Source organism: Galeopterus variegatus, unplaced genomic scaffold (assembly GCF_000696425.1).
Source record: "Galeopterus variegatus unplaced genomic scaffold, G_variegatus-3.0.2 Scaffold1355, whole genome shotgun sequence".
Lineage (NCBI taxonomy): Eukaryota > Metazoa > Chordata > Mammalia > Dermoptera > Cynocephalidae > Galeopterus > Galeopterus variegatus.
Window position 1 is genome coordinate 43329 of NW_007727466.1, and position 19383 is coordinate 62711.

Sequence of the window (19383 nt, forward strand, 5' to 3'; positions counted from 1 at the left end):
AAACACACCAAGATTAATATTTGACATCATTTTAAACAACAGAAGCCATAAAAAGTGGTAAGTGGTCTGGGCATCAGAAAAATGGTGAAATAGGACTCTCCAGTGTTTTTTCCTCAGCAGAAACATTAATTTGAACAAAAGTCCATGCACAAAAATACCTTCACAAAAGGTAAGAAAACCAGGGGAGAGGTTACAGCACCTGGGTGAAGCAAAAAATAAAAAAGACACATTAAACAAGGTAGGAATGTCAATTTTACATTACTTGTGTCTCCTCTCCTCCAACTTCAGCCTGCATAGCAGGGAGAGAGGTACTGTCTACTTGGGAATAGGAGAGGCAAGCTAACACCGGACTTTGCCTGGAATTTCAACACCAGGACTGCCCCAGCAAAACCCAGCTTCTGTCAGGTCTGCAGGACCTTCAGACTCCCTGCAGACTGAGTCTCTTAGACCTCTCCAGCACCAGGAGAGGTCCTGCAGCCCCAGGCTCCAGGCCTGCCTGGCAGAGTCAGTCTCCAGGCCTGCCCCACTGCCAGAAAAACCCCAGTAGCCCCAAGCTTAATAATTTCCCCAGTGCAAATCCAGCACCAGCACCCCCAGGCTTCTGGCCCTCCCCAGTACTAAGGCAGTCCACATAGACTCAGGCTCTAGACTCACCACACAGAGTCATTCTCCAAGCTTGCTCCATGGCCAGGCTCTGGATCACCCCCAGCACTGGGCTGTCCCAGCACCACAGCAGCCCCCACAGCCACAGTCATCAGGCCATCATTTATGGATCTTGGTTCCAGGCTGACTTCTGCAGACACAGGCTCCAGGCCTGCTGAGAATCAAGCTGGTCCTTGCTGTCCCAGATACCAGGTCCACCACAAGTTATAGACCAGCCCACACAGCCCCAAGCTTCAGGCATGACCTAATGCCAAGTCAGCAGCACTGGCCTCAGACACTAGCTTGGCACCCATAGACACAAGCTGGAAGCATGCTCAGTGCCAGGCCAGTCCCTGCAGCCCCACACTCCAGCAGACCCAGGGTCTAGTCCCATTCCAGTAGAACCTACAACTGAACCAGCTCTCTTAGATCCAGGATCTAGAATCACCACTGTGGACCGAGGTTACAGGACAGCCCATGCCATGCCAGAAACCAGCCCTTGTGGATCTATTCTCTAAGCTAGCGCCAACATACCCAGCCTCCAAGCTGGTTCCCACAGCCTCAGGCTCCAGGATAGCCCCTTGGGCTCCAGGCATTAGGCCAGCACCCACAATCCTAAGCTTCAGACTAGCCCCCACGAAACCAGGCTCCACAAATGCCCAAGTACCAGTCGAGCCCCAGGCTCCAGTCTATTTCCACTGGTCTCGGTCTCCAGTGGACCTAAGTTCCAAGCCTGCCCCAGCAGACCTAGGGTCCAGGCTCAACCCAGTAGACCTCAATGCCAAGGAAGGCCCAAAGACTGAGGCTCTAGGACCACACCAGCAGACCCAGGCTCCAGGTCAGTCTACATGGACACAGGATTTAGGCCCACCCCTAAAGACCCAGCTGCCAGTTTTACCCCATTGCCAGTACAGTCACCAGGGACTAAAGCATAAGGCTCATACCAGTGCCTAGCTGGCCCCTGCAGACTCAGACTCAGGACCCACCACAGTGCCAAACCAGAACCTGTGAATCCAGGTTTCCTAAAAGCCCCTGTGGATACACACTCTAGGCTTATCTTTGTAGAACCAGGTTTTATCCCAATTTGTAGACCCAATTAACATGTCAACCCCAGTGGATCAAGGCTTCCAGCCCAAACCTGTAGATGCAGGTGCCAGTCCTGCTCACCTGCTGACCCAAGCACAAGGCCAGTTTGCTCAAGCACTTTATTAAGAAGCCTACTGGCAGACCACACAAGAAGACCTTTTAAGAATCTTGGGATGGGCTGATTGGTGAAGGAATATTTCACATAAAGCCAGTCTACAAAGACTAGACTACATCTCTACTTCTATAAATGCACAGACACCGGCACACAACCACAAAAATCAAGAATAATCAGAGAAACATGAAACCACCAAAAGAACAAAATAAAGCTCCAGTAGAGAACCTTTAAAAATGGAGATTTATGAATGGACTGATGAAGAATTTAAAATAATTGTTTTAAGGAAGGTCAGTGGACTCCAGGAAAATACAGAGAAACAATTCAACTAAATCAGGAGAATAATAAATGATCAACATTTAAAATTTAACAAAGGTTAAAATTATTTTAAAAATCAAACAGAAATTCTGAAGATGAAAAATACAATAAACAAAGTGAAAAAATGAAGCAAAGAGCATCAAGATCAGAACCAATCAATCAAAAAAAGAATTGGTGAACTTGTAGACAGGTTATTTGAAAACATGCATTCAGAGGAGGAAAAAAACTGAGAAATAATAAAGAAAGTTTATGAATTTTATGGGACAGCATTAACAGAGCAAATTTTGAATTATAGGGGTGCAACAAAAGAGATGAAACAGTAAAAAACTTACTTAAAGAAATAATAGCAAAAAAAACTTAAATATGGAAAAAATAGAAATATTTAGTTCAAGAAATGTAAAAGGTCTTCAATCAGATTTTATTTTTTAAAAAAAACAAGTCATATTATAATCAAACTGACAAAAATGAGAGACAAAGAAAATCATGAAAGCACAATGAGAAAACAAGTAAATTACATGTGAGGGTATTTAAAAAATGGAGAAAAGTTGAAAGCCTTTCCCTTAAGAGTTGGAACAACACAAGGATGCACACTGTCCAACTCCTATTTAACACAGTATCGGATTGGAAGTACTAGCCAGTGCAATGAGACAAGATAAAGAAATAAAGGGAATCCAGATGGAAAAGATGAAGTCAAACTGTCCCTGTTTGCAGATGACATGATCCTATATAGTGAAGGCCTAAAGCCTCCACAAAAAAAAATTCTTAGAGTTAACAAATGATTTCAGTAAAGTTGCAGGATACAAAATCAACATGCAAAAATAGGTAGCATTTTTATGGCCCAACAATGAACTAGCAGAAAAAGAAAACAAGATGGTTAGCCCATTTACAATAGTCTCCAAACAACTAAAATACCTGAGAATAAAGTTAACCAAGGGAGTGAAAGGTCTCTACAAGAAGAACTACAAATTACTGTTGAAAGAAATTAAAGAGGAAACAAAAAGATGGAAAGACATCTCATGCTCTTGCACTGGAAGAACTAACTTGTGAAAATGTCCATACTAACCAAAGAGATCTATAGGCTCAACACAATCCTCATCAAAATACCAATGCCAGTCTTCACAGAATTAAAAAAAAAATCTTAGCATTCGTATGGAACAAATAAGACTGTGAATAGCCAAAGAAATCCTAAGGGGGGAAAGAAAAAGCTGCGGGCATAACACTACCTGACTTCAAATTATTCTACAAAGCTATAGTAACCAAAATAGCATGATGCCGGGATACTTTATTAGTCCATTTTGTGTTGTTATAACAGAATACCTGAGACTGGGTAATTTATAAAGAATAGAGTTTTATTTGGCTTACAATTCTGGGACACCGGCTTCTGGTGCAGGCCTCAGGCTGCTTCTACTCATGGTAGAAAGTGACAGACAGCCACTGGGTAGAAGCAGATCACATGGCAAGAGGAAGCAAGAGAGAGAGGGGAGGTATTAGGGTCTTTTAAACAACCAGCTGTCATGGAAACTAACAGACTGAGAACTCACTCACTACCCGCCCCCAGGGAGAACATTAACCAGTTCATGAGAGATCCACCCCCATGACTAAAACAGTTCCCAATGCTGCCACATTGGGAATAAGATTTTCACATGAATTTTGTTGGGGACAACACATCCAAACTCTATCACAACAAACAGTCACATAGAACAATGGAACAGAGTAGAGAACCCAGAAAGCAACCCACATACTTACAGCCAACTGATCTTGACAAAGGCACCAAGAATATATACTAGGGAAAAGACTGCCTCTTCAGTAAGTGATGCTGGAAAAACTGGACATCTACATGTGGGAGAATGAAACTAGACCTGTATCTCTCGCCATATAGCAAAATCAACTCAAAATGGATTAAATACTTAAATATATGTCCAGAAACCATAAAACTCCTAAAAGGAAACCTAAGGGAGACACTTCAGGAAGAAAAACTGGGCAAAGAATTTATGAGTAAGACCCCCAAAAGCACAGGCCAAAAAAGGAGAAAAATAATGGGATCATATCAAACTAGAAAGCCTCTGCCCAGCAAAAGAAACAGATGATAGAGCAAAAACACAACCTACAGAGTGGTAGAAAATATTTTCAAAGTATGCATCTGACCAAGCATTTATATCCAGAATATACAAGGAAATCAAACAACTTAAGAGTTAAAAAGAACTCAAAAAAAAACAAACAAACAAAAAAATACCCAGTTTAAAAATGGGCAAAGGAGACTAAATTTGTGATCTAATATGTGGACTATCTTGTAAAATATTCCATGAGCTGATGAGACAAAAGTATATTCTCTCCCAATATATACCAAAATCTACTCAAAATGGATTAAAGACTTAAGTATAAGACCTGAAACTATAAAATTCCTAAGGGAAAATATAGGGGAAACACTTCAGGTACTAGGTCTTGACACAGACTATATGAACGTGAGCCCCAAAGCACAAGCAACACCACCAAAAAATAAACAAATGGGATTTTATCAAACTAAAAAGCTTCTGCACAGCAAAGGAAACAATCAACAGAGTGAAACGACAACCTATTGAGAACACAGAAATCACCCGTCAGGCTTACAGCCGTCTGATATTGGATGAAAGCAACAAAAATCTACATTTGGGAAAGGACTGCCTCTTAAACAAGTGGTGCTGGGAAAACTGGATATCCATATGCAGAAGAATGAAACTAGATATGCACCTCTCACCATACACTAAAGTCATCTCAAAATTGATTAAATATTTAAGTATAAGACCTGAAACTGTAACACTGCTATGGGAAAATACAGGTGAAACACTTCAGCAACCAGGTCTGGGCACAGACTTTACGAACATGAGCCCCAAAACACAAGCAGTAAAAGAAAAAATAAACAGATGGGGCTATATCAAAGTACAAACCTTCTGCACAGCAAAGAAAACAATCAACAGAGTTGAAACAACAACCGACAGAGTGGGAGAAAATTTTTTATTAGAGTGCATTGAACAAGGGATTAATATCCATAATATACAAGTAACTCAAGCAATTACACAGTAAACAAAACAAATAATCTGATTAAAAAATTGGCAAAGTTGCTGAATAGACATTTTTCAAAGGAAAACATACAAATGGCCAACAAGTACATGAAAAAAAGCTCACCAACACTAGCCATCAGGGAAATGCAAATTAAAGCCACATTGAGATATGACCTTACCCCAGTTAGACCAGCTATAATCAAAAAGACGGAGAGTAACCAATTCTGGTGATGATGTGGAAAGAAGGGAATGCTCCTACACTGTTGGTGGGACTGTAAATTAGTACAACAACTGTAGAAAACAGAATGGAGTTTTCTCAAACAACTACAGATAGATCTTCCATACAATCCAGCAATCCCACTTTTGGGTATATACTCAAAGGAATCAAAATCATCATGTTGAAGGGATATCTGCACTCCCGTGTTCATCTCATCTCTGTTCACAATAGCCAAGATATGGAACCAACCTAAATGTCCATTGATGGGCAATTGGATAAGGAAAATGTGGTATATATACACCATGTAATACTACTCTTCCATAAAAAGAATGAAATTCTCCCATTTGCAACAACATGGATGAGCTTGCAGAAACGTATGTTGCATGAAGTAAGCAAAGCACAGGGGGATAAATCCTGCATATCCTCACTCATAAGTGGGAGCTAAGAGAGAGAGAGAATAAAGGAAAAACTACAGTGGTGCATTGGACTTGTAGAGGGAGAGAGCATACCTAAGTATACAAAGTAGAGTTTGGGAAAGGGGGATAGGGAGGGAGGTCAGGGATATTTCTGTAGGGGAAACGGGGTTTAATCACAATTTTTGGTAATGGGCATGCTGCCAGTATTGATCTCGCTGTCACATCTTGGGCATGATTGGTGACAATCAGCATTGTACACCATGAATATTCATAACCAATAAAAAAAGAAAGCAAAAAGTAAAACATTACATGAAAAACAACCATATCAATGGTAACACTAAATGCAAATCGATTAAATAATCCAATCTGAAGATAAAGTTTGTTACACTGGATCACAAATGATATCCAAATGTATGTTGTCTATAGGAGACATTTTTGATTCAAAGACACAAATAGGATAAAAGTAAAAGGTGTGTGTGTGTGTATGTATGTGTGTGTGTGTGTACAATTAAACAGCAATCATAAGAAAGTTGGTGTGTCCACACTCGCCTCAGAGAAAAATAGACTTAACAAAAATTTTTTCAAAGAAAAAAGGATATTTTATAATGATAAAAGTGTAAATGTCAGAAAAAATTTAACAAGTGTAAGCATATATGCACTTAATGACAGAGCTGCAAAATAAATGAAGCAAAACATGAGAATATCAAAAAGAAAAATAGGTGATCCATATATAATAGTTGGAGACTTCAATTATTCCCTTTCAATAATGGAATTTTGAGGGGATTTCATTGAATTTGTATATCACTTTGAGTAGTATGGACATTTTCACAATGTTGATTCTTCCAATCCAAGAGCATGGGATATCTTTCCATCTTCTTGTGTCCTCTTTAATTTCTCTCAGCAGTGGTTTATAGTTCTCATTATAGAGATTTTTCACATTCTTGGTTAACTGTATTCCTAAGTATTTTATTGTTTTGGTGGCTATTGTAAATGGGCAAGTTTTCTTGACTTCTCTTTCTGCATGTTCACTATTGGAGAATAGAAATACTATTGATTTTTGTGTGTTGATTTTGTATCCTGCTACTTTGCTGAAATCATTTATCAATTCCAAGAGTTTTTTTGTAGAGGCTTTAGCCTGTTCGATATATAGGATCATGTCATCTGCAAACAGGGACAGTTTGCCTTCATCTTTTCCAATCTGGATGCCCTTTATTTCCTTCTCTTCTCTGATTGCTCTGGCTAGTACTTCCAACACTATGTTGAATAGGAGTGGTGACCAAAACTAAGTAGTTATCAACAAAAATTGAATACTTGAAGAACATGACAAACTGGACCTAACAAAAATGTATATAACACTGCACCCAACAGCAATAAAGTATATAAACTTCTTGTGAGTATATGGAGCATTCACACTGACCACATGCCAAACCATAAAACAAGTCTACATAAAATTAATAAGATTAAGAGTGTACAAAGTATATTCTCTGGGCAATAATGGAACAAAATTTGAAATTAATAACAAAAATATATTAGGAAAAATTTAATATATGTGAGAGTTAAACAACACTCCTTTAAATAACCAATGTAGCAAAGAAAAAATCAGAAGAGGAATTATAAAATACTTTGCAATGAATAAAAAAGAGTGCAGAACATACAAAAATTCATGGGATATAGATAAAATGGTGCTCAGAAAAAAACTTATAGCTGTAAATCCTACATAAAAAAATAAGCAAATGATCTTAAATTCATAACCTGCTATGGGTTGAAAGTGTCCCCCAAAAGTTCATGTATTGGAAACTTGATCTCCAAGAGGGTGGGAAATCCAATTATGGTATTTGAAACGTGGGGCCTTTGAAAGGTAATTGGACTGTGAGTACTATAGCCTCGTGAATGGGTTAATCTATTTATGAAGTAATGAGTTGTCATGGGTGTGGTTATGATGGCTTTGTAAGGACAGTGAACGAGAAGGTTAACTTCCTTGCTCATCCCATTCTTATCATGTGACATTATGTATTGCTGTAGAGTCACCACAAATCACATGAAGGCCCTCATCAGATGCACCTTCTGGACCATGTACTTCTCAGCCTCCAGAGCTGTGAGAAATAAATTTCATTTCTTTATAAATTACTTAGTATCAGATGTTCTATATAATAAGCAACAGAAAACACACTAATGCAGAGAATCTATACTGAGAAGTGGGATGTTGATAATAATGAATATCTGAAAATGTGTAAGCAGCTTCACAGGTAGAGACAGGAAGATTTGGAGGAGCAGGCTACAGAAAGCCTAGATTCTGGTAAGAGCTTAGAAGACAGGAAGATCAGGGAAATTTTGGTACTTCTTAGAGATTGGTTAAATAGCAGTGATCTGAACGCTGATTGTAATGGACTGTAAAGACCATTCTTAGGAAGTCTGAGATATTAATGAGAAAAAAACTTATTGGAAACTGGAGTAAAAGTCACCCTCTTTATGAACTGTAAAAGAACGTGGCTAGATTGTGTCCATGCTCGAGGGTTTTATGGAACTTAAATGTGATGAACCAGGGTGTTAGGTGGAAAAAAATTCTAAGCAGCAAATCATTCAGCAGCTGTGTAGATACTTGCAATGTCTTACACTGAGTTATATCAGCAAAGGCATGACATAAAGTCAGAATTTATAATTAAAAAGAAAGCAGAGGGTAAAAAATTGGAAAACTCTCAGCCTGTCCATGTAAAGCGTGATAAAATAGGTTTGGGAGAGAAAACCAAGGGTGTAGCTCAGCTATCATTTGCTAATTAGACTTGGAAAGAAAAAAAAGAAATCATCAGAGAATGGAAAAAAATACCCTAAAGACATTTCAAGGGAAAAATAAATAAATAAAAGACCCCATAGGCATTTCAGAGGGTACCACTTTCATTACAGGCCCAGAGACCAAGGATGACAGCATGCTTTCAAAGAACAGGCCCAGGGCTCCCTTCATGGGCTCACTGCTCAGGGCTGCCTCTGGACCCTGCTTCCCAAATTCCAGCACAGCACTCAGCTAACTCAGCTGCAGCTAATTTGCTCCAGGTGCTGATGTACCTGCTGCTTTGGAACATACAAGCCAGAAGCCTTTGCATAGTCCATGTGGCATTATGTCTGCAAGATCACAGAATGCCTGGACTGTGGAGGCATGGAAGCCTACACCCCAATTTCAAAGAATGTATGGAAAAGCCTGGGGACCCAGGAAGTCATGGGGTGTAGTAACTGTAGGGAGACTTCAATATAAATCTGCTGAGGGCAAATGTAGGGTCAGAGTTGCAGCAGGGAAAACACATCAGAGCCATACCTCGTGGAGCTGTGGCAGTGGGACTGCCATAGAGACCCCAGAATTATAGAGCTACTAGAGTGGAACACCAGCCTGGGTGAGCAGAAGCATTCACTGAGGCCAGAAAAGCCACAGGGGCTGAGCTACCCAGAGACTTGGGGACTGAACTCCCACAACAGTGTGCAGAAGATTCCAGACATGGAATCAAGGGAGATTACTCTCCAGCTTTAAGATTTAATGCCTGTACTGTTGAGTTTTGGTCATGACTGGGGCCTGTTCCCTTATTCTTTTGATTTATTTCTCCCTTTTAGAAGGTGAATATGTACCCTATGCATGTCCCATCATTTTATCTTACAAATACATACATTTTTTGATTTCACAGTTGAGACATTGGACCTTTGAATTGAAACAAGTGAAGATTTAGTGGATGGAATGAATATATTACACGTGAGAAGGATATGAACTTTGGAGGCCAGGGGCAGAACACTATGGGTCAAATGTGTCACCAACGTTTCATGTATTAGAAATGTGACCCCCATTGTTACAGTGTTAAGAGGGTAGGAAGTCCAATTATGGTATTTGAAATGTGGAGCCTTTGAGAGGTGATTGAATCATGAGGACTGTGCCCCTGTGAACTAATTAATATATTTGTAAAGTAGTGAGTTATCATGGGAGTGGTTTTGATGATTTTATGAGGAGAATGAGTGAGAAACTTTTCTCTCTTGCGTAGGCCATTCTCGCCACGTGATACCTTGGTCGTCATGGGATGCTGTGGAGAGTCACCACCAAGAATGCCCTTATAAGGCATATCGTCTGGACCATAGTCTTCCTGGTTTTGAGAGTTGTAAGGAATAAATTCCATTTCTTCATAAATTACCCAGTTTCAGGTATTCTGTTATAAGCAACTGTAATGGAATAATACATAACTTAACTTTCCACATAATAACTCTAGAAAAGAGCAAACAAAAACAAAAAAAAAGCAGTAAAATAAATGTGGAAATTAATGAAACAGAGAATAGAAAAACAGTAAGGTAATCAACAAAACCTAAGAAAGTTTTTTAAAAACATCAATAAAATCAACAAACCTTATGATAGACTGATTAAGCAAGACAGAACATTCAAATTACTAATAACAAGAATAAAATGAGTGATTTCTAAAGACCTTGCAGAGATACAAAGAATTATTAGAGAAGTCTGTAAACAACTTTATGACAAGAAGGGAGAAAACTTAGAAGAAATAGACAAGTTTCAGAATGATACAAACTTCTAAAACTGAGTCAACAATTAGAAAATCTGAATAGAGCTAAAAGAAGTAAAGAGATTGAATTTTTAATTAAAAAAAATTCTTTTAACAAACAAAAGTCCAAGCCCAGATGGCCTACCTTATGAATTCTACCAAATATTTAAAGTAGAAATACTTTTCACACTCTTTCAAAAAAAAAAAAAAAAAAAAAAAAAAAAAAAAAAAAAAAAAAACTAACAAGCTCCTTCTTTCAGGCTTTGAACAGATTTATGAATGTGCTTTTTGGTGGTTAGTCAGCCATCTTGAAAGCATGAGGGAAATCCCAGAAAATGACAGAGAAGCTGACCCTAAATTCTTATATCATGCAAATATGGAATTATCCCATCCTGAAACTACTTACTTATGGGCTTCTTATTTTAGATATATTAATAAATTACAACTTTTGAAGGCACATTTTTTTTTTGAGCAATTTTTTTTGAGTAAAATCATATTCAAAAAGCACTTTTATCTTATTAATATTACATAAGTACAAAAAACTGCATAAAACAAATGGGTAGCTTAATCAATTATTATACAGTGATGACACAACCATTGCCCATCTCAGGACACATTCATAATATGTATCCAATATTTATTTATAGCAAAACCAAACAGACATATCACAGAATGTAAAAACTACAGAACAATCTCTCTTATGAATATGTGATGCAAAATTCCTCACCAAAATGCTACCAATCTTACTGGGAAATATATAAAAAGTAGCAAGTACCATGACTAAATGGGATTCCCTGGAATATAAGTTTGATATAACATCTGAAAAACAATTAATGCAATAAATCTTATCAATAGGACAAAAAACACAGGATCTTTCCAGGGGACATGGAAAAACCCTTCAAAGAATTCTACACTCCATTAGCATAGAATTACTCAAAGGTGTAGTAATAAAAGGGAATTCTTCAACCTGATGAAGGGGCATGTGTAAAAAATCCACAGCTAACATTATATGTAATGGTGAAAGACTGAAAGCTTCACCCTATATGATCAGGAAAAAGACAACACTGTTTGCTCTCACCACTTCCATTTACCATTGAACTGGAAGCTCTAGCCAGAGCAGTTATGCAAGGAAAAGCAATAAAATGCATCCAGATTGAAAAGTAAGAATTAAACTACCTCTGCTGGAAGTTTATATGGTTATGTCTATAGAAAACCCTAAGGAATTGTCCAAAATATTTTAGATGTATGAAAAAAGTTCAATAAAGTTGCAGGGTACAGATCAATACAATATAATCATTTGTGTTTATGTAAAGCAGAAATGAACAATTCAAAAATAAAAATAAGAAAACAATTTCATGTCAAATAGCATCAACAATAATAAAATAAGTAGAAAAAAATTTAAGAAAAGGAAAACATAAGGGAAGCTCTCCAGCAAGTACGACAGAGCATGGACTTTATGAATAAGACCTCCAAACCACAAGCAACAAAAATAAAAATAAACAAATTAAATTATATCAAACTGAAAAGCAAAGAAAACAGCCAACAGGGTAGAAAGACAACGTATGTAATGGGAGAAATACTTGCAAACTATTCATCTGAGAAGGGATTAATATCCAGAATATACAAAGAACTCAAATGACTATACAGTAAGTCAACAAATAATCTAATTAAAAAATGGGCAAAGGAGATGAATAGACATTTTTCAAAGGAAGACATACAAATGGCCTACAGGTACATGAAAAAATGCTCAGTATCATTAGTGATCAGAGAAATGAAAATCAAAACCACATTGTGATATCATCTCACACCGTTTAGACTGGCCATTATTACAAAGACCAAGAATAACAAATGCTGGCAAGGATGCAGGGAAAGGGGAACTCTTCTACACTGTTGGTGGGACTGTAAATTAGCACAGCCATTATGGAAAACAGTATGGAAGTTCCTCAAACAACTACAAATTGATCTACCATATGAATCAGCCATCCTAGTACTAGCTATATATCCAAAAGAATAGAAATAATCATGCCAAAGGGATACCTGCACTACCATGCTCATTGCATCTCTATTTACAATAGCCAAAATGTGGGACCAATAGCCAAAATGTGGAACCAACCTAACTGCCCATTGACGGACTGGATGAGGAAAATGTGGCATATATACACAATGGAATACTACTCAGCCATAAAAAAAAAAAAAAAAAAAAAATGAAATTCTGCCATTTGCAACAGCATGGATGAGTCTGGAGAAAATTATGTTAAGTGAAGTAAGCCAGACAAAGAAAGAGGAATACTGCATGTTCTCACTCATAACTGGCTGCTAGGAAGGAAGGAAGGGTAGGAGAAAGGGAGGTAAGGAAAGAAAGGAGGGAGGAAGGGAAGAAAGAAAAAAAAGACCACAACAATACATTTAACTTTCAGGAGAGCAAGCGTAAGGAAACTAGAGATGGGGGGGAGGGAGGGAGGGGGTTTGGGAAGTGATAGGTCTGGTAAAGGGCATGAAGAAATACTGTGATTTGTAAGAATGAATATGTGAATAATAAATAATAAAAATTAAAAAATAAATAAATTTAACAAAAGTAGTGTAAATCTTACATTTTGAAATAGTATAAAGTTGTGTAGGAATAAAGAATCCATCAAAAATAGAAATACATTGCATATTAATGGATTATAAAATTTAATATTGTTAAGATGGAAATAAATTTCAAAATAAATCTACATATTTAACACAATCATTCCCATAATCTCAGGTTGCTTCTTTGCAGAAACAGGCAAGCTGATCCTAATTTAACTATGAATATTCAAGGTATTCAAAATAGCTAAAACATCCTTGAAAAAGAAGAAAAATTGGGAGGACATATTCTCCCTGGTGTTAAATCTTACTACAAAGTTATAGTAATTAGAGCAGTTTGGTATACTAGCTTAGGATAAATATATACATCAGTGAAATAGAATTGACAGTCGAGAAATAAATCTTATTCATTGTCAATTTATTTTTGACAAGGTTGCCAAGATGATTCAATTATGAACCAACCATCTTTTTAATAAATCACGCAGGGACAGTTTGACACATCGTATGCAAAAGAATGAATCTGAACCCCTATTCACATGATACAAAGAAAGAAAAACAACTCAAAATGGGTCAAAGACCTAAAGTAGTAGTTAAAACTTTAATACTTTATGAGAAAACATTGGAATTAACGTCTGTGACTTTGTGTTAGACAACAAATCCTTAGATATAACACCAAAACCATAAATAACAAAATAAAAAAAATAAATTAAACATTATCAAAACATTTCTTAAATTAATTTAAAGGGCCCTATCAAAAAAGTAAAAAAACATGAATGAAAGTATTTGCAAATCATATATCTGATAACATACTAGTATTTAAAATACAATAAACAATGCTTACAAAACAATAAAAGACCAGGAGCCCAATCTTTTAAATAAGTAAAGGATTTGAATAAACATTTATTCAAAAATGGCCAATAAGCAAGTAAAAAGGATAGTTGTTAGTTGTATTTAGAATATATATAAAAAATACTCATACAATTTAATAAGAAAAAGACAGATAACCTAATAGAAAACGGAGCAAAGACTTGAAATGGCATTTTACAAGAGGATAATTAAATGGCCAGTAACCACATTATGCGATGATCAGCTTTATTAGTCATCAGAGAAATGCAAATAAAATACCAATGCTCTTTCTAGAATGGTCAGATTAAGACTCAAAGTACAGGTTGAGTATCCCTTATCTGAAATGCTTGGGACTACAAGTGTTTTGGATTTCAGATTTTTTTCAGATTTTGGAATATTTGCATATACATAATGAGATATCTTGTGGATGGGACACAATTCTAACCACAATATTCATTTATATTTTATTTACACCTTATACACATAGCCTAAAGGCAATTTTAGACAATATTTTAAATAATTTTGTGCATGAAACACATGACCAGTCACATGAGGTCAGGTGTGGAATTTTCCACTTGTTTTGTCTTGTCGGCACTCAAAAAGATTTGGATTTTGAAGCATTTCATATTTATGATTTTTGTATTAGGGATGCTCAACTTGTTCCATATGTTCCTAAGAATATGGAGAAACTGGACTAATACAGGCTGCCATTTAACTTGTTACAGTTTGAAAATCTTTTTGATAGTGTCTGTTAAGCTGAATATTGTAATGCTTATGACACAGTGATTCTGAATGGGTATACATTCAACAAAAGACATTTACAAGAATGTTCATAGTGATTCTCTTAGTATTTGCCTCACACTTTAACAACCCAAATGCCCATCTAAATGAATTTTAAAATTTTTGCTTTCCTTATTCAATGAAATACTATACAACAATATGTATGAAGAAATTGCTGCTGTATGCAACACCGTGGATGCATGCACAAATGGAATGTTGAAAGAAAGAAGCCAGACAAAAAAGAGAACACACTATATAATTTAAGGAAAGATCAAAAACTAGAAAAATTTATATGAGGTGGTAGAAAGCAGGATAGTAAAAAATGTAGAAGTTAACAAAAGAGTGCATTGAGGACTTTCTGGGATGCTAATAATATTCAATTTTTTAATCATGGTGCTGATTACATGGATACTATTACTAAATAATTTGGTTACATTCCTTTAATTATACCATATTATAAATTAAATAAAGATATTAATTTAAAAAATGCTTCACTTAAAAAACCTCAGGAAAATCTTCTATATTCTGGAATCAATTTTGATTCAATATAATACCCACCACGCTTCCTAATTGACATTGATATGAATATAATGTATAAAACAGGAGAGAACACAAAAACATGACATTAAATTTAGAGAGTTTCACAAAGATACATAATTTTTAACAAGAGAAAAGGGTACTATAAAAAGAGATAATCAGAGAACCAATTAAGCTCTGTGAGTAAAATATTATATGAGTGCAGAATTCTAAATAAATTAATTAGGGAGGGCCGATAATGCTAAGATATTTCCATCCTGAAGAACAAAACGAAGAGTTAGAAAATATGAAAGGAAAGGGAAGAGAGCTGGAGGAACAATTCACATATTCCAGTATCTTAACAGATATGTCTGAAAGCCCACTTAGTAAAAAAAAAAAAAAAAAAAAAAAAAAAATTATGAAATTATCAAAAGAATAAGTCAAGTGAATTTTCCACCTCTAGAACACAATGAATATTTAAAGTGAAAGGTTTCAACAAATGTTTAGCATATTAAAAAAAACAAAAACACTCCTATTTTACTTCTTCAAAAGATAAGAATATTGAAGACATTAGAGCATCACCATAAAAGAGGAAAATAAAAATCTCCAAAAACGTTAATTTTTTAAGAATGGTATAAATGTTCTTATTAGCAACACTGCACACTAGAAAAAAAAATGAATAAATGCCTTGAAACTTCTGAGGAAAAACAGTTTACAGATGATAATTTTATCCCTTCCCAAATTATCACTAAGGTGTGAGGAAATAACATAAACATTTTTACATATACACAAGAAAGAAAGTTTAGTTTTTTTATAAGCACCATTTTCAAGGAGCTATTTGGAAATGTACTTCAGCAAAAAACATAGGATACAGGAAACCTTATTTCTCTCAGGAGAATATCGAAGGAAATTCAAAAAATGGAAGCAGGCCTGGAGACATATCTCTCCAAATCAGATTATGAGGTAAGATTTGACAGGCAGTGAAATTAATAAATATCCTAACACTGCACCTCAAAAAACTAGAAAAATAAGAACAATCCAATCCCCAAATTAGTGGACAGGAAAACCTAATGAATAACAAAGCAGAACTATATGAAATATAAACACAGAAAAATAATAAAAAAAGCTCAATGAATGAAAAAGATGGTTTTTCAGGAGATAATAAAAAAAAGGAAAAAAGAAGAGAGAAGACCCAAATAACAAAAGTTAGAAAAGACAAAAGATTTTTAGGATCTGAAGAGAACATAGGGTATCAATCAGTCAAAAGAAGGAAATAAAGGGCATCCATATTGGAAAGGATGAAGTCAAACTGTCCCTGTTCATAGAAGACATGATCCTATATATAGAAAAACTTAAAGACTCTATGAAAAAACTCTTAGAACTGATTAACAATTTCAGTAATGTTGCAGGATACAAAATCAACACTCAAAAATCAGTAGCATTTTAATACTCCAATAACGAAGTAGCAGAAAAAGAAATCAAGAAAGCAATCTCAATTACAATAGTCACCTAAACAATAAAATACCTAGGAAATAATTTGAGCAAGGAGGTGAGAGATCTCTACATGAGAACTATAAAACATTAGTGAAAGAAATTAAAGAGGACACAAAAAGATGGAAAGACATTCAATGCTCTTTGATTGGAAGAATTAGCATTGTGCAAATGTCCATAATACCCAAAGTTAGCTGCAGATTCAATGCAATCCCCATCAAAATACCAATTACATTCTTCACAGAAATAGAAAAAGCAAACCTAACATTCATATGGAACAAAAAATGTCTTCAAATAGACAAAGCAATACTGAGCTAAAAATAAATAAATAAATAAATAAATAAATAAAGCCAGAGGTATAATACTACCTGACTTCAAACTATGCTACAAAGCTGTTGTAACGAAGACAGCGTGGTAATGGCATAAAAACAGACACTCGGACCAGTGGAGCAGAGTAGAGAACCCAGATACCAACCCAAATACTTACAGCCATCTTATCTTTAACAAAGGCACCAAGAACATACATTTGGGAAAAGACTGACTCTTTGTTAAATGGTGGGGAGAAAATTGGGCATCTCACCATAGACCAAAATCAACTCAAAATGGATTAAACATTTAACTATAAGACCCCAAATGATAAAACCACTAAAAGAAAACATAAGGGAAACACTTCAGGATGTAGGACAAAGCAAAACTTTATGAATAAGACCCAAAAGCACAAGCAACAAAATAAATAAATAAACAGGATTATATCAAGCTAAAACCTTTCTGCACAGCAAAAGAAACAATCATCAGAGTGAAAGGACAATCCACAGAATGGGAGAAAATATTTACAAATAGAATATTTCGGTTCTCTATTCTGTTCCATTGGTCCAAGTGTCTGTTTTTATGCCATTGCCATGCTGTCTTGGTTACAATAGCTTAGTAGCATACATTTCTAGCATACATTTGACAAGGGATTAATATCCAGAATTTATAAAGAACACAAACAGTTTAACAGTAAAGAAACAAATAATCCGACTAATAAATGGGCAAAGGAGGTCAGTAGACATTTTTCAAAGAAAGATACAAATGATGAACAGACACATGAAAAAATGTTCACCATCACTAAGCAACACAAAATGCCAGTCAAAAACACATTGAGATATCATCTCACCCCAGTTAGACTGGTTATTATATATAATAAAAGAAAAGAATGGAATACTACTCTGCTATAAAAAAGAATGAAGTACTGCCATGTGCAACAACATGGATGGACCTAGAGAGAATTATATTAAGTGAAACAAGTTAGGCACAGAAAGAGAAATATCACATGTCCTCACTTATTTGTGCGAGCTAAAAAAAAATAAATAAATACACAAAAAATCGGGGGGGGGAGGGAAGAAGACACAACAATTACAATTCCTTGAAGTTGATACAACAAGCAAACAGAAAGGAGATTGTTGGGAGGAAGAGAGGAGAGGGAGGAGGGGGGAGGTTTTGGTAATGGGCCGCAATAATCAACTACATTGTATATTGACAATATAAAATAAAATTTAAAAAAATGCTGGTGAGGATGTGGAGAAAGAGGAACCCTCCTAAACTGTTGGTGGGACTGTAATTTGGTGCAGCCTTTATGGGAAACAGTATGGTGGTTCCTCAAACTACAGATAGAACTGCCATACGATTCAGCAATCCAATGGAAATCATAGTGTCAAAGGGATGCCTGCACCCCCATATTTATGGCAGCTCTATTTACAATAGCCAAGAGTTGGAAGCAACCTAAATATTTATCATCAGATGACTGCATAAAGAAAATGTGGAATATATACTTAATGGAACAGTACTCAGCCATAAAAACAAATAAAATTCTGTCATTTGCAAGAACACGGATGTTCTTGGACAAAATTATGTTATGTGAAATAAGCCAGGCACAGAAAGAGAAACACCACACATCTTCACTTATAAGTGGAAGCTAAAAAGTAAAAAAATTAAAAAAGAATGGAAGAAAGATTCAACAATCACAATAACAGGTTAAACTTTCAAAAGGACTGAACAGAATTGTGGTTGCTGGAGGTGGGAAAGGGGGAAGTTTAAATCCTGTTTTTCTCTGTTGCTTTACTGTCTAAATGATTTGTCCAATGTTTGGAGAGTGGCATTGAGGTCCCCAACTATTATTGTATTGGAGCCTATCTCTCATTTTAGGCCTAGTTGTGGTCACTTTCTATATATGTATGCTCCAGTGCAGGGTGCGTATATATTTATGATTTGTCTTTTTGCCATACATATCCCTTTATCATTATAAAATTGGTTTCTTTGTCTCTTTTTATGGCTTTTGGTTTAAAGTCTATTTAATCCCATATCAGACTCCTGCTCCTTTTGGGTTTTCATTCGCATGGTGTATCTTTTTACCACCCTTCAGTGTTAGTCTGTGTGAGTCTTTACATGTGAAGTGAGTTTCTTGTAGGTCAGATATAGTTGGGTCTAGCTTTTTAATTCAACCATCCAGCCCTTGTCTACTGAGGGTGGAATTTCAATCGTTGCAAATATTTTAAATGTTATGCAAAATGAAATGATAAGTCTGCAAGAGAAAAATTCAAAGGTAAAATGGGAGCGGTAGAAAGAAATGTTAGGGATGTTCATATCATTATCTTACAAAGTAGAGGAAAGAAATATTCTCTATAATTAACAAGAAAAAAATAAGTCTGAGTATTTTGAATTAAATTTTAAATAAAAGAATAAAGAAGAATGATTATTCAATGTCAGGTGTTCCAGGGAATCAAAACATGACAAAAAAGAGCAATAAAAAAAAATAAATGGTGGGGCTTCCAAACAAGATGGAAAAATAGAT

The 19383-nt window shown here is 35.8% G+C and overlaps 1 pseudogene; it reads right to left on the bottom strand.

Annotated features, from left to right (window-relative positions):
* The window catches only part of LOC103593475, a 33063-nt pseudogene extending 23086 nt beyond the window's left edge, over positions 1-9977 (bottom strand).
* Between the last annotated feature and the right edge of the window lie 9406 nt (positions 9978-19383).